At 48.3% G+C, this 27,402-nt stretch overlaps 1 protein-coding gene across 1 annotated transcript in view; it reads left to right on the forward strand.

Moving 5' to 3' along the window:
• The first annotated feature begins 1,449 nt into the window (after window positions 1–1,449).
• LOC124014454 (pleiotrophin-like) overlaps window positions 1,450–27,402 on the forward strand; it is a 106,601-nt gene continuing 80,648 nt past the window's right edge. Inside the window, exon 1 of the mRNA XM_046329444.1 lies at window positions 1,450–1,563. The gene's annotated coding sequence lies outside the window, so the exon portion shown is untranslated. The remainder of the gene's footprint in view (window positions 1,564–27,402) is intronic.

A 27,402-nucleotide genomic window follows, 5' to 3' on the forward strand; every position in this document is an offset into this window, starting at 1 on the left:
ATCACTGACAGTTCGCTCAGAGAAACACAGAGGTTTCCCTCCTCCACGGTTTAATGCTACTGTCTGTCTGTGTCCATGTGACGTGCAGCAGACAACTGGGAGCACTTTTAACCCTATTCTTTATGAATGGCTCACTTCCTCTGTTGCTATGAAGGGACTGGTGTAGTCACATGGGCCAATCAAGGACATTCCTAGATGACATAGGGATGTGTAAGGTGCATACTGTACATTAGTTACAATGTACACTGTAGGAGTTGTAACCATTATCTTCTTATTAGAATGACAGAGAGAAGCATATCTACCACATGGCTCCAGTTCAGACTTCCACAGTAATTAGATGTATGTATTTAAATCTAGCTTGAGCCCGAGAACACAACACTGCATATTAGGCAGATACATGTGAATAGGAAAATTATGATTTTTCACTAGATTTGTCATGTTTACAGTGTACTTTGAAAGGAGAGAAAGAGCGAGATGTGATATTGTGATAGTAGAGAAAAATGCACAAACATGTCTGAAGTTTTGTTCTAAACAGAGGATTCCTAATCAGAGCACACAAACAAAACATGAGTTCAATATTTCACCAGATTATTTTGAGACATTTTTTGAGGAATCTTCAAGGTTGATCAATAAAAGTCTGGAAGATAGAACACATATAAATCACATATCTAACAGAGGTTTTTGTCACCTCGGGGTATAGATTTCAATTATAAGCAGTGACACAATACTGCAAGACCTGCCCCCCCTTTCTCTCTCACTTTCTGCTCCTCTCTCTATTCGTCTATCTCTCACACTCTCTCTCCCTCTGCCTCTCTCCCCTCTCCCTCTCTCCCTCTCACACTCAGAGAGGACTTGCAGCTCTAGTCATTATTTTAGTGTAGGTACTGTACACCATCCTCCCGATCCCAGAAGACTGAAGCAGAACTTGTATTCGAATGCCAAAAAACAAAGAAGAACTGGAGGATTTAATTAATACAACCTCTTTTCTTGCAGGAAGCGATTGTTTAGCTTTGTTTGACTGCAAAATTCATTTTTGTGTACAAAATTGACCCTCAAATAAAACATTTGGAAATATAGTTCTGCCGCATATGATTGAAAACCCATTAATAAGAACAAACACGTGGCATCCTTGCACATTGTAATAAGCCATTAAAAATGCATGAGTTTCTGAGTTGAAGTGTTTGTAGGTGGATAAGCGCATGGCGACTGGGTGAGAGTGTTGAGCTGAGAGACAGATCGCACCCGTCCAGGCTGGCTGTTGCTGCTGCTTCGCCAGCGCTGTCACGCTTCAACAGCCAGACAGGGTGTTTGGCTCCTGCAGATTAATTGTCAGGGCTAAATTAACTTTCCTTCCATCCAATTGCAACCTAAAACAGCCAGGGCTTTCGAGGCTTTGGGTTCTCGAGACAGGGGAGAAGGGCAGCACATCAGGAGCTGTCAGATCCCACACAAGTCCACAGAAGCATCAGGAATCAGTTCACTGGGAGCACTAGACCAGGATTCATGGTGTCTGCTGTCTGTGTGGGTACAAGAGAGAAGGCTTCAGTTGGATCAGTATCAGAGGTACATTCAGTTAGGAATATTTAGTTCAAACTGTAATACATTGTGTAGTAAAATCCAGGGACACAGGGAGAAATTCACTTTGAACTGTGCATCCTATTCATATGATACAATGAGGCAGCAGCAGTAGTAGTTGTGGTAGTAGTTGTAGTATATTCAAGAAAGAGTACATGTCGACCTGAAAGACTCTTGCATAAATATAGAACAATGAATTGTTCCTCAGAAAGTGCATTGCGAAGGCTTTCATTATAGGGAAACATCATGCTGATAAGGGTTGTCTTGGGTGGGTTAGAAAAGGCCCTCTTTACTTTTATAAGCAGTGGCACAGACGCATAAATATTCATACTCAGCCGAGAGCTCATGATTTTTTTTATGCAACTGAGAGTCTTTTGAAATTAAATCGGCATAATAGAATTTCTTTCATTACTTCATTTTGAAGGCCATAAAAAAATGTTGCCGTTTAAACTGCGTTGGTAGGACTTGATCCCGATAAGAAAAGACTGTATTGTGCACCTATTTGTTTTCCAGCCAGTGAAACATCCAACAACATGGAACTGAGTGGCCTCGTCTTTGACATGTTTGCCAACCTGTCAGATTGTGTGCGGTTTTTCAGGATTGGAGTGGTGCCTGTGACACATCCAGCCTGGTTGCTAGCCAACAGACCCTCAAATCACATACAGTGTGCTCCAAAGTAATGATGAGGGAGAAAGTTAAAGACCCACAAATAGCATACCCCAAGACAACCTCTCACCATCACAATAACAGGGGAGGTTTCATTCAGGATTATCCGTAATCATGGTTCCCGTCCATATTAATGTAGAAGTTTTTACAAACATATTTTATTCTTATTTACAATAAACGTGACTCTAAAATGACACAATACATTATTTAGTCATTATGCAGTCATTAAATTTAGTAAATATGGGACCAAACACTTAACTATTTGCATATAAGTGAATTTGTCCCAAAACTTCTGGTCCCCTAAAATGGGGGAACTATGTACAAAAAGTGTTGTAATTTCTAAATGGTGTATCTGATATGGATGAAAATACCCTCAAATTAAAGCTGTCAGTCTGCACTTTAACATCATAGTAATTGTATCATTTCAAATCCAAAGTGCTGGAGTACAGAGCCACAACAACATAATTGTGTCACTGCCCCAATACTTTTGGAGCTCACTGTAGCTGGCGATTAACGCAGTCAGCCAGATACTCATTTGGCCATCATCTCAGCCTGGAGAGTCCTGGAGGCAATTATGAAGTGGAGAGCAGATGTCATCGGATTCTGAGCGTCTTAACAGATAATAAAGAAATGGATCCAAAAAGCACCGAAGGACACTGACATGTAATCACCAGGCTGATAGATTTTAGACGCTCCACGGTGACATGTAGTGAAGAACAGAGTTACCCCCTGAGAACTCCTCAATGATTGGGTCAGCAGATTGCCATCACTTTCACCTGTATTGATGGGTTCCATTCCCTAGGCCCCTCCCCCCCTTGGTTTTGTTCGATCGCAGTCTCTGCCAGTGCCCCAGAGGTGCTCCAAATGTGTTTGTATGAAGTCAGCCTGTTTGTGTGTGTAAGACAAATTAGATGGGGGGAGGCATGAAGTCCACATGCTGAAGTTTGACCATACATTTTAGGTCAAAATGTTCAATCACGCAGACGGCCAGAGACTGGTGTAGACATTGTCTCCATTCGTTCTCTTGCTGTCTCTGTTGGACCTGAAGTTGATAAGATGAATTGGATAAGAACCACTGTGTACTATGGATCCAGACAGAGGAGATGGAGTCTTGCATGTGCTATAGTTCTATCTAAACGCAGTGTGTTGCTGTTCTACTGTGCTGTGTGACACTGGAGAGGACTATCTTGCCAGACAGTGGCAACCCAGCCTGTCTCTGTGCTAGTCTGATCGAGATGCATGGAGTTACCTGTCCTCAACGGCCAGAGTGTTAGCTGTCAGCCTGGCTCTGTTTGCATGGCTGATTTATGTAATTTCCACTCCACTCGGAATGGACTCTCCCTTCCATCAAGGTAGAGGAGTTTAGACTCCTTTCGACCCAGCAATAAGTTCAATCTCAATTTCCACTCAGACACATAGCAGAAATGGAACATTTGCAAGAATGAAAAAAACAACAACAAGTAATTCTCCCTTTCCACCGTATGCTCCCTTTTAGCGATGTTTCCCCAACAATATTGCTCTCTGCTCAGCAATTTTCTCCCAGCCAACGTATTTGTGTCTGGGAGATGACAGAGCGAATGACAGCCGGGTCTCTGGGCCTTGGGTAGGTAGGTGTTTCATATGTCATAGAGGGAGCAGCACGACGGTGTTAAAGGGGGATTTCATTTTGTTTCATCAGATACACACACACACACACACACACACACACACACACACGCACGCACGCACGCACGCACGCACGCACGCACGCACGCACGCACGCACACCCACACGCACGCACGCACGCACGCACGCACGCACGCACACACACACACACACACACACACACACACACACACACACACACACACACACACACACACACACACACACACACACACACACACACACACACACACACACCTTAGGGACTGCCCCATGCCATACGAGGGATGTGGTGGGATGGGGCTAACCTAATGGTAGAAACAGGGATAGGATGGGGCTAACCTAATGGTAGAAACAAGGCTAGGATGGGGCTAACCTAATGGTAAAAACAAGGATGGGGCGGGATAGGGCTAACCTAATGGTAGAAACAGGAATGTGGTGGGATGGGGCTAACCTAATGGTAGAAACAGGGATGGAATGGGGCTAACCTAATGGTAGAAACAGGGATGGGATGGGGCTAACCTAATGGTTGAAACAGGGATGAGATGGGGCTAACCTAATGGTAGAAACAGGAATGGAATGGGGCTAACCTAATGGTTGAAACAGGGATGAGATGGGGCTAACCTAATGGTAAAAACAGGGATGGGATGGGGCTAACCTTATGGTTGAAACAGGGATGAGATAGGGCTAACCTAATGGTTAAAACAGGGATGGGATGGGGTGGGGCTAACCCAATGGTAGAAACAGGAATGTGGTGGGATGGGGCTAACCTAATGGTAGAAACAGGGATGGGATGGGGCTAACCTAATGGTAGAATCAGGGATGGGATGGGATGGGGCTAACCTAATGGTTGAAACAGGGATGGGATGGGGCTAACCTAATGGTAGAAACAGGGATGGGATGGGGATAACCTAATGGTAGAAACAGGGATGGGATGGGGCTAACCTAATGGTAGAAACAGGGATGGGGTGGGATGGGGCTAACCTAATGGTAGAAACAGGAATGGGGTGGGGTAGGGCTAACCTAATGGTAGAAACAGGGATGGGATGGGGCTAACCTAATGGTAGAAACAGGAATGTGGTGGGATGGGGCTAACCTAATGGTAGAAACAGGGATGGGATGGGGCTAACCTAATGGTAGAAACAGGGATGGGATGGGGCTAACCTAATGGTAGAAACAGGGATGGGATGGGGCTAACCTAATGGTAGAAACAGGGATGGGATGGGGCTAACCTAATGGTAGAAACAGGAATGTGGTGGGATGGGGCTAACCTAATGGTAGAAACAGGAATGTGATGGGATGGGGCTAACCTAATGGTAGAAACAGGGATGGGGCTAACCTAATGGTAGAAACAGGGATGGGATGGGGCTAACCTAATGGTAGAAACAGGGATGGGGCGGGATAGGGCTAACCTAATGGTAGAAACAGGAATGTGGTGGGATGGGGCTAACCTAATGGTAGAAACAGGAATGTGGTGGGATGGGGCTAACCTAATGGTAGAAACAGGAATGTGATGGGATGGGGCTAAGCTAATGGTAGAAACAGGGATGGGATGGGGCTAACCTAATGGTAGAAACAGGGATGGGATGGGGATAACCTAATGGTAGAAACAGGGATGGGATGGGGCTAACCTAATGGTAGAAACAGGGATGGGATGGGGCTAACCTAATGGTAGAAACAGGAATGGGGTGGGGTAGGGCTAACCTAATGGTAGAAACAGGGATGGGATGGGGCTAACCTAATGGTAGAAACAGGAATGGGGTGGGGCTAACCTAATGGTAGAAACAGGGATGGGATGGGGCTAACCTAATGGTAGAAACAGGGATGGGATGGGGCTAACCTAATGGTAGAAACAGGAATGTGGTGGGATGGGGCTAACCTAATGGTAGAAACAGGAATGTGATGGGATGGGGCTAACCTAATGGTAGAAACAGGGATGGGATGGGGCTAACCTAATGGTAGAAACAGGGATGGGATGGGATGGGGCTAACCTAATGGTAGAAACAGGGATGGGGTGGGATAGGGCTAACCTAATGGTAGAAACAGGAATGTGGTGGGATGGGGCTAACCTAATGGTAGAAACAGGAATGTGGTGGGATGGGGCTAACCTAATGGTAGAAACAGGAATGTGATGGGATGGGGCTAAGCTAATGGTAGAAACAGGGATGGGATGGGGCTAACCTAATGGTAGAAACAGGGATGGGGCGGGATAGGGCTAACCTAATGGTAGAAACAGGGATGGAATGGGGCTAACCTAATGGTAGAAACAGGGATGGGATGGGGCTAACCTATTGGTTGAAACAGGGATGAGATGGGGCTAACCTAATGGTAGAAACAGGGATAGGATGGGGCTAACCTAATGGTAGAAACAAGGCTAGGATGGGGCTAACCTAATGGTAAAAACAGGGATGGGGCGGGATAGGGCTAACCTAATGGTAGAAACAGGAATGTGGTGGGATGGGGCTAACCTAATGGTAGAAACAGGGATGGAATGGGGCTAACCTAATGGTAGAAACAGGGATGGGATGGGGCTAACCTAATGGTAGAAACAGGGATGGATGGGGCTAACCTAATGGTAGAAACAGGAATGGAATGGGGCTAACCTAATGGTGAAACAGGGATGGATGGGGCTAACCTAATGGTAAAAACAGGGATGGGATGGGGATAACCTTATGGTTGAAACAGGGATGAGATAGGGCTAACCTAATGGTAGAAACAGGAATGGAATGGGGCTAACCTAATGGTTGAAACAGGGATGAGATAGGGGCTAACCTAATGGTTAAAACAGGGATGGGATGGGGCTAACCCAATGGTAGAAACAGGAATGTGGTGGGATGGGGCTAACCTAATGGTAGAAACAGGGATGGGATGGGGCTAACCTAATGGTAGAAACAGGGATGGGATGGGATGGGATGGGGCTAACCTAATGGTTGAAACAGGGATGGGATGGGATGGGATGGGACTAACCTAATGGTAGAAACAGGGATAATATGGGGCTAACCTAATGGTAGAAACAGGGATGGGATGGGGCTAACCTAATGGTAGAAACAGGAATGGGGTGGGGTAGGGCTAACCTAATGGTAGAAACAGGGATGGGATGGGGCTAACCTAATGGTAGAAACAGGAATGTGGTGGGATGGGGCTAACCTAATGGTAGAAACAGGGATGGGATGGGGCTAACCTAATGGTAGAAACAGGGATGGGATGGGGCTAACCTAATGGTAGAAACAGGGATGGGATGGGGCTAACCTAATGGTAGAAACAGGGATGGGGCGGGATAGGGCTAACCTAATGGTAGAAACAGGAATGTGGTGGGATGGGGCTAACCTAATGGTAGAAACAGGGATGGAATGGGGCTAACCTAATGGTAGAAACAGGGATGGGATGGGGCTAACCTAATGGTTGAAACAGGGATGAGATGGGGCTAACCTAATGGTAGAAACAGGAATGGAATGGGGCTAACCTAATGGTTGAAACAGGGATGAGATGGGGCTAACCTAATGGTAGAAACAGGGATGGGATGGGGATAACCTTATGGTTGAAACAGGGATGAGATAGGGCTAACCTAATGGTAGAAACAGGAATGGAATGGGGCTAACCTAATGGTTGAAACAGGGATGAGATAGGGCTAACCTAATGGTAGAAACAGGAATGTGGTGGGATGGGGCTAACCTAATGGTAGAAACAGGAATGTGATGGGATGGGGCTAACCTAATGGTAGAAACAGGGATGGGATGGGGCTAACCTAATGGTTGAAACAGGGATGGGATGGGATGGGGCTAACCTAATGGTAGAAACAGGGATGGGATGGGGCTAACCTAATGGTAGAAACAGGGATGGGATGGGATGGGGCTAACCTAATGGTTGAAACAGGGATGGGATGGGGCTAACCTAATGGTAGAAACAGGGATGGGATGGGGCTAACCTAATCGTAGAAACAGGGATGGGATGGGGCTAACCTAATGGTAGAAACAGGGATGGGATGGGGCTAACCTAATGGTAGAAACAGGAATGTGGTGGGATGGGGCTAACCTAATGGTAGAAACAGGGATGGGATGGGACTAACCTAATGTTAGAAACAGGGATGGGGTGGGATGGGGCTAACCTAATGTTAGAAACAGGGATGGGGTGGGATGGGGCTAAACCTAATGTTAGAAACAGGAATGGAATGGGGCTAACCTAATGGTTGAAACAGGGATGAGATGGGGCTAACCTAATGGTAAAAACAGGGATGGGATGGGGCTAACCTTATGGTTGAAACAGGGATGGATAGGGCTAACCTAATGGTTAAAACAGGGATGGGATGGGATGGGGCTAACCTAATGGTAGAAACAGGAATGTGGTGGGATGGGGCTAACCTAATGGTAGAAACAGGGATGGGATGGGGCTAACCTAATGGTAGAAACAGGGATGGGATGGGATGGGGCTAACCTAATGGTAGAAACAGGGATGGGATGGGGCTAACCTAATGGTAGAAACAGGGATGGGATGGGGCTAACCTAATGGTAGAAACAGGGATGGGATGGGGATAACCTAATGGTAGAAACAGGGATGGGATGGGGCTAACCTAATGGTAGAAACAGGGATGGGGTGGGATGGGGCTAACCTAATGGTAGAAACAGGAATGGGGTGGGGTAGGGCTAACCTAATGGTAGAAACAGGGATGGGATGGGGCTAACCTAATGGTAGAAACAGGAATGTGGTGGGATGGGGCTAACCTAATGGTAGAAACAGGGATGGGATGGGGCTAACCTAATGGTAGAAACAGGGATGGGATGGGGCTAACCTAATGGTAGAAACAGGGATGGGATGGGGCTAACCTAATGGTAGAAACAGGGATGGGATGGGGCTAACCTAATGGTAGAAACAGGAATGTGGTGGGATGGGGCTAACCTAATGGTAGAAACAGGAATGTGATGGGATGGGGCTAACCTAATGGTAGAAACAGGGATGGGATGGGGCTAACCTAATGGTAGAAACAGGGATGGGATGGGGATAACCTAATGGTAGAAACAGGGATGGGATGGGGCTAACCTAATGGTAGAAACAGGGATGGGATGGGGCTAACCTAATGGTAGAAACAGGAATGGGGTGGGGCTAACCTAATGGTAGAAACAGGGATGGGATGGGGCTAACCTAATGGTAGAAACAGGAATGGGGGGATGGGGCTAACCTAATGGTAGAAACAGGGATGGGATGGGGCTAACCTAATGGTAGAAACAGGGATGGGATGGGGCTAACCTAATGGTAGAAACAGGGATGTGGTGGGATGGGGCTAACCTAATGGTAGAAACAGGAATGTGATGGGATGGGGCTAACCTAATGGTAGAAACAGGGATGGGATGGGGCTAACCTAATGGTAGAAACAGGGATGGGATGGGATGGGGCTAACCTAATGGTAGAAACAGGGATGGGGCGGGATAGGGCTAACCTAATGGTAGAAACAGGAATGTGGTGGGATGGGGCTAACCTAATGGTAGAAACAGGAATGTGGTGGGATGGGGCTAACCTAATGGTAGAAACAGGAATGTGATGGGATGGGGCTAAGCTAATGGTAGAAACAGGGATGGGATGGGGCTAACCTAATGGTAGAAACAGGGATGGGATGGGGCTAACCTAATGGTAGAAACAGGGATGGGGCGGGATAGGGCTAACCTAATGGTAGAAACAGGGATGGAATGGGGCTAACCTAATGGTAGAAACAGGGATAGGATGGGGCTAACCTATTGGTTGAAACAGGGATGAGATGGGGCTAACCTAATGGTAGAAACAGGGATGGGATGGGGCTAAGCTAATGGTAGCAACAGGGATAGGATGGGGCTAACCTAATGGTAGAAACAAGGCTAGGATGGGGCTAACCTAATGGTAAAAACAGGGATGGGGCGGGATAGGGCTAACCTAATGGTAGAAACAGGAATGTGGTGGGATGGGGCTAACCTAATGGTAGAAACAGGGATGGAATGGGGCTAACCTAATGGTAGAAACAGGGATGGGATGGGGCTAACCTAATGGTTGAAACAGGGATGAGATGGGGCTAACCTAATGGTAGAAACAGGAATGGAATGGGGCTAACCTAATGGTAGAAACAGGAATGTGGTGGGATGGGGCTAACCTAATGGTAGAAACAGGGATGGGATGGGATGGGACTAACCTAATGTTAGAAACAGGGATGGGGTGGGATGGGGCTAACCTAATGTTAGAAACAGGAATGGAATGGGGCTAACCTAATGGTTGAAACAGGGATGAGATGGGGCTAACCTAATGGTAAAAACAGGGATGGGATGGGGCTAACCTTATGGTTGAAACAGGGATGAGATAGGGCTAACTTAATGGTTAAAACAGGGATGGGATGGGGTGGGGCTAACCCAATGGTAGAAACAGGAATGTGGTGGGATGGGGCTAACCTAATGGTAGAAACAGGGATGGGATGGGGCTAACCTAATGGTAGAAACAGGGATGGGATGGGATGGGGCTAACCTAATGGTTGAAACAGGGATGGGATGGGGCTAACCTAATGGTAGAAACAGGGATGGGATGGGGCTAACCTAATGGTAGAAACAGGGATGGGATGGGGATAACCTAATGGTAGAAACAGGGATGGGATGGGGCTAACCTAATGGTAGAAACAGGGATGGGGTGGGATGGGGCTAACCTAATGGTAGAAACAGGAATGGGGTGGGGTAGGGCTAACCTAATGGTAGAAACAGGGATGGGATGGGGCTAACCTAATGGTAGAAACAGGAATGTGGTGGGATGGGGCTAACCTAATGGTAGAAACAGGGATGGGATGGGGCTAACCTAATGGTAGAAACAGGGATGGGATGGGGCTAACCTAATGGTAGAAACAGGGATGGGATGGGGCTAACCTAATGGTAGAAACAGGAATGGGATGGGGCTAACCTAATGGTAGAAACAGGGATGGGATGGGGCTAACCTAATGGTAGAAACAGGAATGGGTGGGATGGGGCTAACCTAATGGTAGAAACAGGAATGTGGTGGGATGGGGCTAACCTAATGGTAGAAACAGGGATGGGATGGGGCTAACCTAATGGTAGAAACAGGGATGGGATGGGGCTAACCTAATGGTAGAAACAGGAATGGAATGGGGCTAACCTAATGGTTGAAACAGGGATGAGATGGGGCTAACCTAATGGTAAAAACAGGGATGGGATGGGGATAACCTTATGGTTGAAACAGGGATGAGATAGGGCTAACCTAATGGTAGAAACAGGAATGGAATGGGGCTAACCTAATGGTTGAAACAGGGATGAGATAGGGCTAACCTAATGGTTAAAACAGGGATGGGATGGGGTGGGGCTAACCCAATGGTAGAAACAGGAATGTGGTGGGATGGGGCTAACCTAATGGTAGAAACAGGGATGGGATGGGGCTAACCTAATGGTAGAAACAGGGATGGGATGGGATGGGATGGGGCTAACCTAATGGTAGAAACAGGGATGGGATGGGATGGGGCTAACCTAATGGTAGAAACAGGGATAATATGGGGCTAACCTAATGGTAGAAACAGGGATGGGATGGGGCTAACCTAATGGTAGAAACAGGAATGGGGTGGGGTAGGGCTAACCTAATGGTAGAAACAGGGATGGGATGGGGCTAACCTAATGGTAGAAACAGGAATGTGGTGGGATGGGGCTAACCTAATGGTAGAAACAGGGATGGGATGGGGCTAACCTAATGGTAGAAACAGGGATGGGATGGGGCTAACCTAATGGTAGAAACAGGGATGGGATGGGGCTAACCTAATGGTAGAAACAGGGATGGGGCGGGATAGGGCTAACCTAATGGTAGAAACAGGAATGTGGTGGGATGGGGCTAACCTAATGGTAGAAACAGGGATGGAATGGGGCTAACCTAATGGTAGAAACAGGGATGGGATGGGGCTAACCTAATGGTTGAAACAGGGATGAGATGGGGCTAACCTAATGGTAGAAACAGGAATGGAATGGGGCTAACCTAATGGTTGAAACAGGGATGAGATGGGGCTAACCTAATGGTAAAAACAGGGATGGGATGGGGCTAACCTAATGGTTGAAACAGGGATGAGATAGGGCTAACCTAATGGTAGAAACAGGAATGGAATGGGGCTAACCTAATGGTTGAAAGAGGGATGAGATAGGGCTAACCTAATGGTTAAAACAGGGATGGGATGGGGTGGGGCTAACCCAATGGTAGAAACAGGAATGTGGTGGGATGGGGCTAACCTAATGGTAGAAACAGGGATGGGATGGGGCTAACCTAATGGTTGAAACAGGGATGGGATGGGATGGGGCTAACCTAATGTTAGAAACAGGGATGGGATGGGGCTAACCTAATGGTAGAAACAGGGATGGGATGGGATGGGGCTAACCTAATGGTTGAAACAGGGATGGGATGGGGCTAACCTAATGGTAGAAACAGGGATGGGATGGGGCTAACCTAATGGTAGAAACAGGGATGGGATGGGGCTAACCTAATGGTAGAAACAGGGATGGGATGGGGCTAACCTAATGGTAGAAACAGGAATGTGGTGGGATGGGGCTAACCTAATGGTAGAAACAGGGATGGGATGGGATGGGACTAACCTAATGTTAGAAACAGGGATGGGGTGGGATGGGGCTAACCTAATGTTAGAAACAGGGATGGGGTGGGATGGGGCTAACCTAATGTTAGAAACAGGAATGGAATGGGGCTAACCTAATGGTTGAAACAGGGATGAGATGGGGCTAACCTAATGGTAAAAACAGGGATGGGATGGGGCTAACCTTATGGTTGAAACAGGGATGAGATAGGGCTAACTTAATGGTTAAAACAGGGATGGGATGGGGTGGGGCTAACCCAATGGTAGAAACAGGAATGTGGTGGGATGGGGCTAACCTAATGGTAGAAACAGGGATGGGATGGGGCTAACCTAATGGTAGAATCAGGGATGGGATGGGATGGGGCTAACCTAATGGTTGAAACAGGGATGGGATGGGGCTAACCTAATGGTAGAAACAGGGATGGGATGGGGCTAACCTAATGGTAGAAACAGGGATGGGATGGGGATAACCTAATGGTAGAAACAGGGATGGGATGGGGCTAACCTAATGGTAGAAACAGGGATGGGGTGGGATGGGGCTAACCTAATGGTAGAAACAGGAATGGGGTGGGGTAGGGCTAACCTAATGGTAGAAACAGGGATGGGATGGGGCTAACCTAATGGTAGAAACAGGAATGTGGTGGGATGGGGCTAACCTAATGGTAGAAACAGGGATGGGATGGGGCTAACCTAATGGTAGAAACAGGGATGGGATGGGGCTAACCTAATGGTAGAAACAGGGATGGGGCTAACCTAATGGTAGAAACAGGGATGGGATGGGGCTAACCTAATGGTAGAAACAGGAATGTGGTGGGATGGGGCTAACCTAATGGTAGAAACAGGAATGTGATGGGATGGGGCTAAGCTAATGGTAGAAACAGGGATGGGATGGGGCTAACCTAATGGTAGAAACAGGGATGGGATGGGGATAACCTAATGGTAGAAACAGGGATGGGATGGGGCTAACCTAATGGTAGAAACAGGGATGGGATGGGGCTAACCTAATGGTAGAAACAGGAATGGGGTGGGGTAGGGCTAACCTAATGGTAGAAACAGGGATGGGATGGGGCTAACCTAATGGTAGAAACAGGAATGGGGTGGGGCTAACCTAATGGTAGAAACAGGATGGGTGGGATGGGGCTAACCTAATGGTAGAAACAGGGATGGGATGGGGCTAACCTAATGGTAGAAACAGGAATGTGGTGGGATGGGGCTAACCTAATGGTAGAAACAGGAATGTGATGGGATGGGGCTAACCTAATGGTAGAAACAGGGATGGGATGGGGCTAACCTAATGGTAGAAACAGGGATGGGATGGGATGGGGCTAACCTAATGGTAGAAACAGGGATGGGGCGGGATGGGGCTAACCTAATGGTAGAAACAGGAATGTGGTGGGATGGGGCTAACCTAATGGTAGAAACAGGAATGTGGTGGGATGGGGCTAACCTAATGGTAGAAACAGGAATGTGATGGGATGGGGCTAACCTAATGGTAGAAACAGGGATGGGATGGGGCTAACCTAATGGTAGAAACAGGGATGGGATGGGATGCTAACCTAATGGTAGAAACAGGGATGGGGCATAGGGCTAATGGTAGAAACAGGGATGGAATGGGGCTAACCTAATGGTAGAAACAGGGTGGTGGGATGGGGCTAACCTAATGGTAGAAACAGGGATGAGATGGGGCTAACCTAATGGTAGAAACAGGGATGGGATGGGGCTAACCTAATGGTAGAAATGGGATGGGGCTAACCTAATGGTGAAACAGGGATGGATGGGGCTAACCTAATGGTAGAAACAGGCTAGGATGGTAAAAATAGGGATGGGGCTAAACCTAATGGTAGAAACAGGAATGTGGTGGGATGGGGCTAACCTAATGCTAATGGTAGAAACAGGGATGGAATGGTAGAAACAGGGATGGGATGGGGCTAACCTAATGGTGAAACAGGGATGGATGGGGCTAACCTAATGGTAGAAACAGGAATGGAATGGGGCTAACCTAATGGTAGAAACAGGAATGTGGTGGGATGGGGCTAACCTAATGGTAGAAACAGGGATGGGATGGGATGGGACTAACCTAATGTTAGAAACAGGAATGGAATGGGGCTAACCTAATGGTTGAAACAGGGATGAGATGGGGCTAACCTAATGGTAAAACAGGGATGGGATGGGGCTAACCTTATGGTTGAAACAGGGATGAGATAGGGCTAACCTAATGGTAAAACAGGGATGGGATGGGGTGGGGCTAACCTAATGGTAGAAACAGGAATGTGGTGGGATGGGGCTAACCTAATGGTAGAAACAGGGATGGGATGGGGCTAACCTAATGGTAGAAACAGGGATGGGATGGGATGGGGCTAACCTAATGGTTGAAACAGGGATGGGATGGGGCTAACCTAATGGTAGAAACAGGGATGGGATGGGGCTAACCTAATGGTAGAAACAGGGATGGGATGGGGATAACCTAATGGTAGAAACAGGGATGGGATGGGGCTAACCTAATGGTAGAAACAGGGATGGGGTGGGATGGGGCTAACCTAATGGTAGAAACAGGAATGGGGTGGGGCTAACCTAATGGTAGAAACAGGGATGGGATGGGGCTAACCTAATGGTAGAAACAGGAATGGGGTGGGATGGGGCTAACCTAATGGTAGAAACAGGGATGGGATGGGGCTAACCTAATGGTAGAAACAGGGATGGGTGGGATGGGGCTAACCTAATGGTAGAAACAGGGATGGGATGGGGCTAACCTAATGGTAGAAACAGGGATGGGATGGGGCTAACCTAATGGTAGAAACAGGGATGGGATGGGGCTAACCTAATGGTAGAAACAGGGATGGGGTGGGATGGGGCTAACCTAATGGTAGAAACAGGAATGTGGTGGGATGGGGCTAACCTAATGGTAGAAACAGGGATGGAATGGGGTAGAAACAGGGATGGGGCTAACCTAATGGTAGAAACAGGGATGGGATGGGGCTAACCTAATGGTAGAAACAGGAATGGGTGGGATAATGGTTGAAACAGGGATGAGATGGGGCTAACCTAATGGTAGAAACAGGGATGGGATGGGGCTAACCTTATGGTTGAAACAGGGATGGATAGGGCTAACCTAATGGTAGAAACAGGAATGGAATGGGGCTGGGATGGGGGCTAACCTAATGGTAAAACAGGGATGGGATGGGATGGGGCTAACCTAATGGTAGAAACAGGAATGTGGTGGGATGGGGCTAACCTAATGGTAGAAACAGGGATGGGATGGGGCTAACCTAATGGTAGAAACAGGGATGGGATGGGATGGGGCTAACCTAATGGTAGAAACAGGGATGGGATGGGGCTAACCTAATGGTAGAAACAGGGATGGGTGGGATGGGGCTAACCTAATGGTAGAAACAGGGATGGGATGGGGCTAACCTAATGGGAAACAGGGATGGGGCTAACCTAATGGTAGAAACAGGGATGGGATGGGGCTAATGGTAGAAACAGGGATGGGATGGGGCTAACCTAATGGGAAACAGGGATGTGGTGGGATGGGGCTAACCTAATGGTAGAAACAGGGATGGGATGGGATGGGGCTAACCTAATGGTAGAAACAGGGATGGGGTGGGATGGGGCTAACCTAATGGTAGAAACAGGGATGGGGTGGGATGGGGCTAACCTAATGGTAGAAACAGGAATGGAATGGGGCTAACCTAATGGTAGAAACAGGGATGAGGGGGCTAACCTAATGGTAGAAACAGGGATGGGATGGGGCTAACCTAATGGTAGAAACAGGGATGAGATAGGGCTAACTAATGGTAAAACAGGATGGGATGGGGTGGGGCTAACCTAATGGTAGAAACAGGAATGTGGTGGGATGGGGCTAACCTAATGGTAGAAACAGGGATGGGATGGGGGCTAACCTAATGGTAGAAACAGGGATGGGATGGGATGGGGCTAACCTAATGGTAGAAACAGGGATGGGATGGGGCTAACCTAATGGTAGAAACAGGGATGGGATGGGGCTAACCTAATGGTGAAACAGGGATGGGATGCTAACCTAATGGTAGAAACAGGGATGGGATGGGGCTAACCTAATGGTAGAAACAGGGATGGGGTGGGATGGGGCTAACCTAATGGTAGAAACAGGAATGGGTGGGATAGGGCTAACCTAATGGTAGAAACAGGGATGGGATGGGGCTAACCTAATGGTAGAAACAGGAATGGGTGGGATGGGGCTAACCTAATGGTAGAAACAGGGATGGGATGGGGCTAACCTAATGGTAGAAACAGGGATGGGATGGGGCTAACCTAATGGTAGAAACAGGGATGGGGTGGGATGGGGCTAACCTAATGGTAGAAACAGGAATGTGGTGGGATGGGGCTAACCTAATGGTAGAAACAGGAATGTGGGTGGGATGGGGCTAACCTAATGGTAGAAACAGGGATGGGATGGGGATAACCTAATGGTAGAAACAGGGATGGGATGGGGCTAACCTAATGGTAGAAACAGGGATGGGATGGGGCTAACCTAATGGTAGAAACAGGAATGGGGTGGGGTAGGGCTAACCTAATGGTAGAAACAGGGATGGGATGGGGCTAACCTAATGGTAGAAACAGGAATGGGGGGATGGGGCTAACCTAATGGTAGAAACAGGGATGGGATGGGGCTAACCTAATGGTAGAAACAGGGATGGGATGGGGCTAACCTAATGGTAGAAACAGGAATGTGGTGGGATGGGGCTAACCTAATGGTAGAAACAGGAATGTGGTGGGATGGGGCTAACCTAATGGTAGAAACAGGGATGGGATGGGGCTAACCTAATGGTAGAAACAGGGATGGGATGGGATGGGGCTAACCTAATGGTAGAAACAGGGATGGGTGGGATGGGGCTAACCTAATGGTAGAAACAGGAATGTGGTGGGATGGGGCTAACCTAATGGTAGAAACAGGAATGTGGTGGGATGGGGCTAACCTAATGGTAGAAACAGGAATGTGATGGGATGGGGCTAACTAATGGTAGAAACAGGGATGGGATGGGGCTAACCTAATGGTAGAAACAGGGATGGGATGGGGCTAACCTAATGGTAGAAACAGGGATGGGGGGGATAGGGCTAACCTAATGGTAGAAACAGGGATGGATGGGGCTAACCTAATGGTAGAAACAGGATGGATGGGGCTAACCTAATGGTAGAAACAGGGATGAGATGGGGCTAACCTAATGGTAGAAACAGGGATGGGATGGGGCTAAGCTAATGGTAGCATCAGGGATGGATGGGGCTAACCTAATGGTAGAAACAGGATGAGATGGGGCTAACCTAATGGTAGAAACAGGAATGGGGGGGGGGCTAACCTAATGGTAGAAACAGGAATGTGGTGGGATGGGGCTAACCTAATGGTAGAAACAGGGATGTGGTGGGATGGGGCTAACCTAATGGTAGAAACAGGAATGGAATGGGGCTAACCTAATGGTTGAAACAGGGATGGGGGGCTAACCTAATGGTAGAAACAGGGATGGGATGGGAACCTGGTTGAAACAGGGATGAATGGGCTAACCTAATGGTAGAAACAGGGATGGGATGGGATGGGGCTAACCTAATGGTAGAAACAGGAATGTGGTGGGATGGGGCTAACCTAATGGTAGAAACAGGGATGGGATGGGGCTAACCTAATGGTAGAAACAGGGATGTGGTGGGATGGGGCTAACCTAATGGTAGAAACAGGGATGGGATGGGGCTAACCTAATGGTAGAAACAGGGATGGGATGGGGCTAACCTAATGGTAGAAACAGGATGGGATGGGGATAACCTAATGGTAGAAACAGGGATGGGATGGGGCTAACCTAATGGTAGAAACAGGGATGGGGTGGGATGGGGCTAACCTAATGGTAGAAACAGGAATGGGGTGGGATGGGAACCTAATGGTAGAAACAGGGATGGGATGGGGCTAACCTAATGGTAGAAACAGGAATGTGGTGGGATGGGGCTAACCTAATGGTAGAAACAGGGATGGGATGGGATGCTAACCTAATGGTAGAAACAGGGATGGGATGGGGCTAACCTAATGGTAGAAACAGGGATGGGATGGGGCTAACCTAATGGTAGAAACAGGGATGGGATGGGGCTAACCTAATGGTAGAAACAGGAATGTGGTGGGATGGGGCTAACCTAATGGTAGAAACAGGAATGTGATGGGATGGGGCTAACCTAATGGTAGAAACAGGGATGGGATGGGGCTAACCTAATGGTAGAAACAGGGATGGGATGGGGCTAACCTAATGGTAGAAACAGGGATGGGGCGGGATGGGGCTAACCTAATGGTAGAAACAGGAATGTGGTGGGATGGGGCTAACCTAATGGTAGAAACAGGAATGTGGTGGGATGGGGCTAACCTAATGGTAGAAACAGGAATGTGATGGGATGGGGCTAAGCTAATGGTAGAAACAGGGATGGGATGGGGCTAACCTAATGGTAGAAACAGGGATGGGATGGGGATAACCTAATGGTAGAAACAGGGATGGGATGGGGCTAACCTAATGGTAGAAACAGGGATGGGATGGGGCTAACCTAATGGTGAAACAGGAATGGGGCTAACCTAATGGTAGAAACAGGGATGGGATGGGGCTAACCTAATGGTAGAAACAGGAATGGGGGGATGGGGCTAACCTAATGGTAGAAACAGGGATGGGATGGGGCTAACCTAATGGTAGAAACAGGGATGTGGTGGGATGGGGCTAACCTAATGGTAGAAACAGGAATGTGGTGGGATGGGGCTAACCTAATGGTAGAAACAGGAATGTGGTGGGATGGGGCTAACCTAATGGTAGAAACAGGGATGGGATGGGGCTAACCTAATGGTAGAAACAGGGATGGGATGGGATGGGGCTAACCTAATGGTAGAAACAGGGATGGGATGGGGCTAACCTAATGGTAGAAACAGGAATGTGGTGGGATGGGGCTAACCTAATGGTAGAAACAGGAATGTGATGGGATGGGGCTAACCTAATGGTAGAAACAGGGATGGGATGGGGCTAACCTAATGGTAGAAACAGGGATGGGATGGGATGGGGCTAACCTAATGGTAGAAACAGGGATGGGGCGGGATAGGGCTAACCTAATGGTAGAAACAGGAATGTGGTGGGATGGGGCTAACCTAATGGTAGAAACAGGAATGTGGTGGGATGGGGCTAACCTAATGGTAGAAACAGGAATGTGATGGGATGGGGCTAAGCTAATGGTAGAAACAGGGATGGGATGGGGCTAACCTAATGGTAGAAACAGGGATGGGATGGGGCTAACCTAATGGTAGAAACAGGGATGGGGTGGGATAGGGCTAACCTAATGGTAGAAACAGGGATGGAATGGGGCTAACCTAATGGTAGAAACAGGGATAGGATGGGGCTAACCTGGTGAAACAGGGATGATGGGGCTAACCTAATGGTAGAAACAGGGATGGGATGGGGCTAACTAATGGTAGCATCAATGTGGTAGGGATGGGGGGCTAACCTAATGGTAGAAACAAGGATGGGATGGGGCTAACCTAATGGTAGAAACAGGGATGGGGTGGGATGGGGCTAACCTAATGGTAGAAACAGGAATGTGGTGGGATGGGGCTAACCTAATGGTAGAAACAGGGATGGAATGGGGCTAACCTAATGGTAGAAACAGGGATGGGATGGGGCTAACCTAATGGTAGAAACAGGGATGGGATGGGGCTAACCTAATGGTAGAAACAGGAATGGAATGGGGCTAACCTAATGGGATGGGGGGCTAACCTAATGGTAGAAACAGGGATGGGATGGGGATAACCTTATGGTTGAAACAGGGATGAGATGGGGCTAACCTAATGGTAGAAACAGGAATGGAATGGGATAATGGGAAACAGGGATGAGATAGGGGCTAACCTAATGGTAGAAACAGGGATGGGATGGGATGGGGCTAACCTAATGGTAGAAACAGGAATGTGGTGGGATGGGGCTAACCTAATGGTAGAAACAGGGATGGGATGGGGCTAACCTAATGGTAGAAACAGGGATGGGGTGGGATGGGGCTAACCTAATGGTAGAAACAGGAATGTGGTGGGATGGGGCTAACCTAATGGTAGAAACAGGAATGTGGTGGGATGGGGCTAACCTAATGGTAGAAACAGGAATGTGGTGGGATGGGGCTAACCTAATGGTAGAAACAGGGATGGGATGGGGCTAACCTAATGGTAGAAACAGGGATGGGATGGGGATAACCTAATGGTAGAAACAGGGATGGGATGGGGCTAACCTAATGGTAGAAACAGGGATGGGATGGGGCTAACCTAATGGTAGAAACAGGAATGTGGTGGGATGGGGCTAACCTAATGGTAGAAACAGGAATGTGGTGGGATTGGGCTAACCAAATGGTAGAAACAGGGATGGGATGGGGCTAACCTAATGGAGAAACAGGGATGGGATGGGGCTAACCTAATGGTAGAAACAGGGATGGGGTGGGATGGGGCTAACCTAATGGTAGAAACAGGAATGTGGTGGGATGGGGCTAACCTAATGGTAGAAACAGGAATGTGGTGGGATGGGGCTAACCTAATGGTAGAAACAGGAATGTGATGGGATGGGGCTAAGCTAATGGTAGAAACAGGGATGGGATGGGGCTAACCTAATGGTAGAAACAGGGATGGGATGGGGCTAACCTAATGGTAGAAACAGGGATGGGATGGGGCTAACCTAATGGTAGAAACAGGGATGGGATGGGGCTAACCTAATGGTAGAAACAGGAATGGGGTGGGGTGGGAACCTAATGGTAGAAACAGGGATGGGATGGGGCTAACCTAATGGTAGAAACAGGAATGGGGTGGGGCTAACCTAATGGTAGAAACAGGGATGGGATGGGGCTAACCTAATGGTAGAAACAGGGATGGGATGGGGCTAACCTAATGGTAGAAACAGGAATGTGGTGGGATGGGGCTAACCTAATGGTAGAAACAGGAATGTGATGGGATGGGGCTAACCTAATGGTAGAAACAGGGATGGGATGGGGCTAACCTAATGGTAGAAACAGGGATGGGATGGGATGGGGCTAACCTAATGGTAGAAACAGGGATGGGATGGGGCTAACCTAATGGTAGAAACAGGAATGTGGTGGGATGGGGCTAACCTAATGGTAGAAACAGGAATGTGATGGGATGGGGCTAACCTAATGGTAGAAACAGGGATGGGATGGGGCTAACCTAATGGTAGAAACAGGGATGGGATGGGATGGGGCTAACCTAATGGTAGAAACAGGGATGGGTGGGATGGGGCTAACCTAATGGTAGAAACAGGAATGTGGTGGGATGGGGCTAACCTAATGGTAGAAACAGGAATGTGGTGGGATGGGGCTAACCTAATGGTAGAAACAGGAATGTGGTGGGATGGGGCTAACCTAATGGTAGAAACAGGGATGGGATGGGGCTAACCTAATGGTAGAAACAGGGATGGGATGGGGCTAACCTAATGGTAGAAACAGGGATGGGGTGGGATAGGGCTAACCTAATGGTAGAAACAGGGATGGAATGGGGCTAACCTAATGGTAGAAACAGGGATAGGATGGGGCTAACCTATTGGTTGAAACAGGGATGAGATGGGGCTAACCTAATGGTAGAAACAGGGATGGGATGGGGCTAAGCTAATGGTAGCATCAGGGATAGGATGGGGCTAACCTAATGGTAGAAACAGGGATGGATGGGGCTAACCTAATGGAGAAACAAGGCTGGGGGGCTAACCTAATGGTAGAAACAGGGATGGGGTGGGATAGGGCTAACCTAATGGTAGAAACAGGAATGTGGTGGGATGGGGCTAACCTAATGGTAGAAACAGGGATGGAATGGGGCTAACCTAATGGTAGAAACAGGATGGGATGGGGCTAACCTAATGGTAGAAACAGGGATGAGATGGGGCTAACCTAATGGTAGAAACAGGAATGGAATGGGGTTAACCTAATGGTTGAAACAGGGATGAGATGGGGCTAACCTAATGGTAAAAACAGGGATGGGATGGGGATAACCTTATGGTTGAAACAGGGATGAGATAGGGCTAACCTAATGGTAGAAACAGGAATGGAATGGGGCTAACCTAATGGTTGAAACAGGGATGAGATAGGGCTAACCTAATGGTTAGAAACAGGGATGGGATGGGGTGGGGCTAACCCAATGGTAGAAACAGGAATGTGGTGGGATGGGGCTAACCTAATGGTAGAAACAGGGATGGGATGGGGCTAACCTAATGGTAGAAACAGGGATGGGGCGGGATAGGGCTAACCTAATGGTAGAAACAGGAATGTGGTGGGATGGGGCTAACCTAATGGTAGAAACAGGAATGTGGTGGGATGGGGCTAACCTAATGGTAGAAACAGGAATGTGATGGGATGGGGCTAACCTAATGGTAGAAACAGGGATGGGATGGGGCTAACCTAATGGTAGAAACAGGGATGGGGGGGATAACCTAATGGTAGAAACAGGAATGGGATGGGGCTAACCTAATGGTAGAAACAGGGATGGGATGGGGCTAACCTAATGGTAGAAACAGGAATGGGGTGGGATGGGGCTAACCTAATGGTAGAAACAGGGATGGGATGGGGCTAACCTAATGGTAGAAACAGGAATGGGGTGGGGCTAACCTAATGGTAGAAACAGGGATGGGATGGGGCTAACCTAATGGTAGAAACAGGGATGGGATGGGGCTAACCTAATGGTAGAAACAGGAATGTGGTGGGATGGGGCTAACCTAATGGTAGAAACAGGAATGTGATGGGATGGGGCTAACCTAATGGTAGAAACAGGGATGGGATGGGGCTAACCTAATGGTAGAAACAGGGATGGATGGGATGGGGCTAACCTAATGGTAGAAACAGGGATGGGTGGGATGGGGCTAACCTAATGGTAGAAACAGGAATGTGGTGGGATGGGGCTAACCTAATGGTAGAAACAGGAATGTGGTGGGATGGGGCTAACCTAATGGTAGAAACAGGAATGTGATGGGATGGGGCTAAGCTAATGGTAGAAACAGGGATGGGATGGGGCTAACCTAATGGTAGAAACAGGGATGGGATGGGGCTAACCTAATGGTAGAAACAGGGATGGGGCGGGATAGGGCTAACCTAATGGTAGAAACAGGGATGGAATGGGGCTAACCTAATGGTAGAAACAGGGATAGGATGGGGCTAACCTATTGGTTGAAACAGGGATGAGATGGGGCTAACCTAATGGTAGAAACAGGGATGGGATGGGGCTAAGCTAATGGTAGCATCAGGGATAGGATGGGGCTAACCTAATGGTAGAAACAGGGATAGGATGGGGCTAACCTAATGGTAGAAACAAGGCTAGGATGGGGCTAACCTAATGGTAAAAACAGGGATGGGGCGGGATAGGGCTAACCTAATGGTAGAAACAGGAATGTGGTGGGATGGGGCTAACCTAATGGTAGAAACAGGGATGGAATGGGGCTAACCTAATGGTAGAAACAGGGATGGGATGGGGCTAACCTAATGGTTGAAACAGGGATGAGATGGGGCTAACCTAATGGTAGAAACAGGGATAGGATGGGGCTAAGCTAATGGTAGCATCAGGGATAGGATGGGGCTAACCTAATGGTAGAAACAGGGATAGGATGGGGCTAACCTAATGGTAGAAACAAGGCTAGGATGGGGCTAACCTAATGGTAAAAACAGGGATGGGGCGGGATAGGGCTAACCTAATGGTAGAAACAGGAATGTGGTGGGATGGGGCTAACCTAATGGTAGAAACAGGGATGGAATGGGGCTAACCTAATGGTAGAAACAGGGATGGGATGGGGCTAACCTAATGGTTGAAACAGGGATGAGATGGGGCTAACCTAATGGTAGAAACAGGAATGGAATGGGGCTAACCTAATGGTTGAAACAGGGATGAGATAGGGCTAACCTAATGGTAGAAACAGGAATGAGATGGGGCTAACCTAATGGTAAAAACAGGGATGGGATGGGGATAACCTTATGGTTGAAACAGGGATGAGATAGGGCTAACCTAATGGTAAAACAGGGATGTGGTGGGATGGGGCTAACCCAATGGTAGAAACAGGAATGTGGTGGGATGGGGCTAACCTAATGGTAGAAACAGGGATGGGATGGGGCTAACCTAATGGTAGAAACAGGGATGGGATGGGATGGGATGGGGCTAACCTAATGGTTGAAACAGGGATGGGATGGGATGGGGCTAACCTAATGGTAGAAACAGGGATAATATGGGGCTAACCTAATGGTAGAAACAGGGATGTGGTGGGATGGGGCTAACCTAATGGTTCCGGTTGGAGCGAGTGGTCGCATCTGCACGTCGCTCCAACGGGTAGTATAACTTTTTCATTATATTTCATTATATCACAACGGTTTGATTTGTCTTATCCTAGCAATTTCTCTCAGCTAGCTAATGCCGTAGAAAAGATAATTGCGTATTATCGGGGCTAACGTAATGCCAGCTAGCTAAACTGATTAGCTGCACTGGGAAAACTATTACACTCAACTGAACGACTTGATTAGTTTAGTGTTAGCTAGCTACATAGCTGTCTTTGCTGTCTTCGAAACATCATCGTATCCAAGATAATTGTGTTGTTTAGGTTTAGAGTGTGTAGTCTTAGAGTGATTATCTTAATTTACCGAGGTTAGCTAGCCAGCTATTTGTCGTCCTTAACGTGGTGACTCTGCTAGCTAAACAGCTAATGGCTAGAAACGTCTTCTGTATAGAACTCAACTACCCGGTCGGATTCACAGGTTGTATCACATTTTCACTTCATTTCATTACAGTACAACGGTTTGATTTGTTTGATCGTAGCTAGCTAAACTTATCAAAGATAATGTGTAGTCTAGGGATTTTCTAGGTTCGCTAGCCATCTATTGGTTCTTTTAGAAACAACGGGAACACTGGGGCTAGCTAGCCTGCTATGGAATAGCAACACTGCAGAAACTATTACACTAATGGAACGAAACAGGTCAATGCACCCACTGCCAGCTGGCCTATTCAGCAGTACTGTATAATTTTAATCATTTTAGTCAATAAGATTCTTGCTACGTAGCTAAACTGTCTGAACATTCGGATGTAGTCCACTTGTCATTCCAATTTCCTTTGCATTAGGTAGAAACAGCCTGTCAACTATGTGTCTGTTTATCCCTGTTCTCTCCTCTCTGCACAGACCATACAAACGCTCCTCACCGCGTGGTAGACCCTAACCCAGCGCAGGACCCACGTGGGTTCCAGGTCTCCGGTAGCCTCTGGAACTGCCAATCTGCGGTCAACAAGGCAGAGTTCATCTCAGCCTATGCCTCCCTCCAGTCCCTCGACTTCTTGGCACTGACGGAAACATGGATCACCACAGACAACACTGCTACTCCTAATGCTCTCTCTTCGTAGAAACCCCGAGAGCGTGGGTCAGGGGGTGGTGGCACCGGGATCCTCATCTCTCCCAAGTGGTCAGAACCCATCTGTCTATCGGAATTCCATGCTGTCACAGTTACTAGCCCTTTCAAGCTTAACATCCTTATCATTTATCGCCCTCCAGGTTCCCTCGGAGAGTTCATCAATGAGCTTGATGCCTTGATAAGCTCCTTTCCTGAGGGGCTCACCTCTCACAGTTCTGGTAGAAACAGGTCTACCTTTGACTCTTTCCTCTCTGCCTCCTTCTTTCCACTCCTCTCCCTCTTTGACCTCACCCTCTCACCTTCCCCCTACTCACAAGGCAGGCAATACGCTCGACCTCATCTTTACTAGATGCTGTTCTTCCACTAACCTCAGGAACTGTCCAAGTCTCCGACCACTGCCTTGTATCCTTTTCCCTCTCGCTCTCATCCAACACCTCCCAACTGCCCCTACTCGATGGTATCGGAACCTTCGCTCTCTCTCCCCGCTATGGGGCCTCTTCCATCCTATCATCTCTTCCCTCCGCTCAAACCTTCTCCCACCTATCTCCTGATTCTGCCTGGGATGGGGCTCAACCCTCCTCTCCTCCCTCTCTGCATCCCTTGACTCTCTATGTCCCCTATCCTCCAGGCCGGCTGGTCCTCCCTCCCGCTCCGTGGCTCGATGACTCATTGCGAGCTCAAGAACAGGGCTAATGCCGTAGAAATGGAGGAATGGGGCGGACCTGGGGCCTTTCACCCCTCCTCTCTAATTTTCCTCCTCTGTCTCTGCTGCTAGAAACCACGCTAATTCCAAGCATCTGCCTCTAACCCTAGGAAGCTCTTTGCCACCTTCTCCTCCCTCCTGAAACCTCCGGGATGACTTCGGGCAACCATTTTGAAAAGAAGGTCGGGACATCCGATCCTAATGGCTAGAAACGACACCGTGGTGGGATGGGGCCCTACCCTAATGGACCTCTTTCTCCCCTCTCTCCAGATGAAATCAGGCATCTTGTGACGGCCGGCCGCCCAACAACCTGCCCGTTGACCCTATCCCCTCCTCTCTTCTCCAGACCATTTCCGGGACCTTCTCCTAACCTGGCTCATCAACTCATCCCTGACCGTTGGCTGGTCCCTTCCGTCTTCAAGAGATGAGAGTTGCACCCCTTCTGAAAAAAACACTCGATCCCTCCGATGTCAACAATTACAGACCAGTATCCCTTCTTTCTTTTCTCTCCAAAACTCTTGAATGTGGTCCTTGGCCAGCTCTCCCGCTATCTCTCTCTGAATGACCTTCTTGATCCAAATCAGTCAGGTTTCAAGACTAGTCATTCAACTGAGACTGCTCTCCTCTGTATCACGGAGGCGCTCCGCACTGCTAAAGCTAACTCTCTCTCCTCTGCTCTCATCCTTCTAGATCTATCGGCTGCCTTCGATACTGTGAACCATCAGATCCTCCTCTCCACCCTCTCCGAGTGGGCATCTCTCGGCGCGGCCCACGCTTGGATTGCGTCCTAACAGGTCGCTCCTACCAGGTGGCGTGGCGAGAAACCACGCGCTCTCACCACTGGTGTCCC

The sequence above is a fragment of the Oncorhynchus gorbuscha genome, linkage group LG25 (genome assembly GCF_021184085.1).
Source record: "Oncorhynchus gorbuscha isolate QuinsamMale2020 ecotype Even-year linkage group LG25, OgorEven_v1.0, whole genome shotgun sequence".
Classification (NCBI taxonomy): domain Eukaryota; kingdom Metazoa; phylum Chordata; class Actinopteri; order Salmoniformes; family Salmonidae; genus Oncorhynchus; species Oncorhynchus gorbuscha.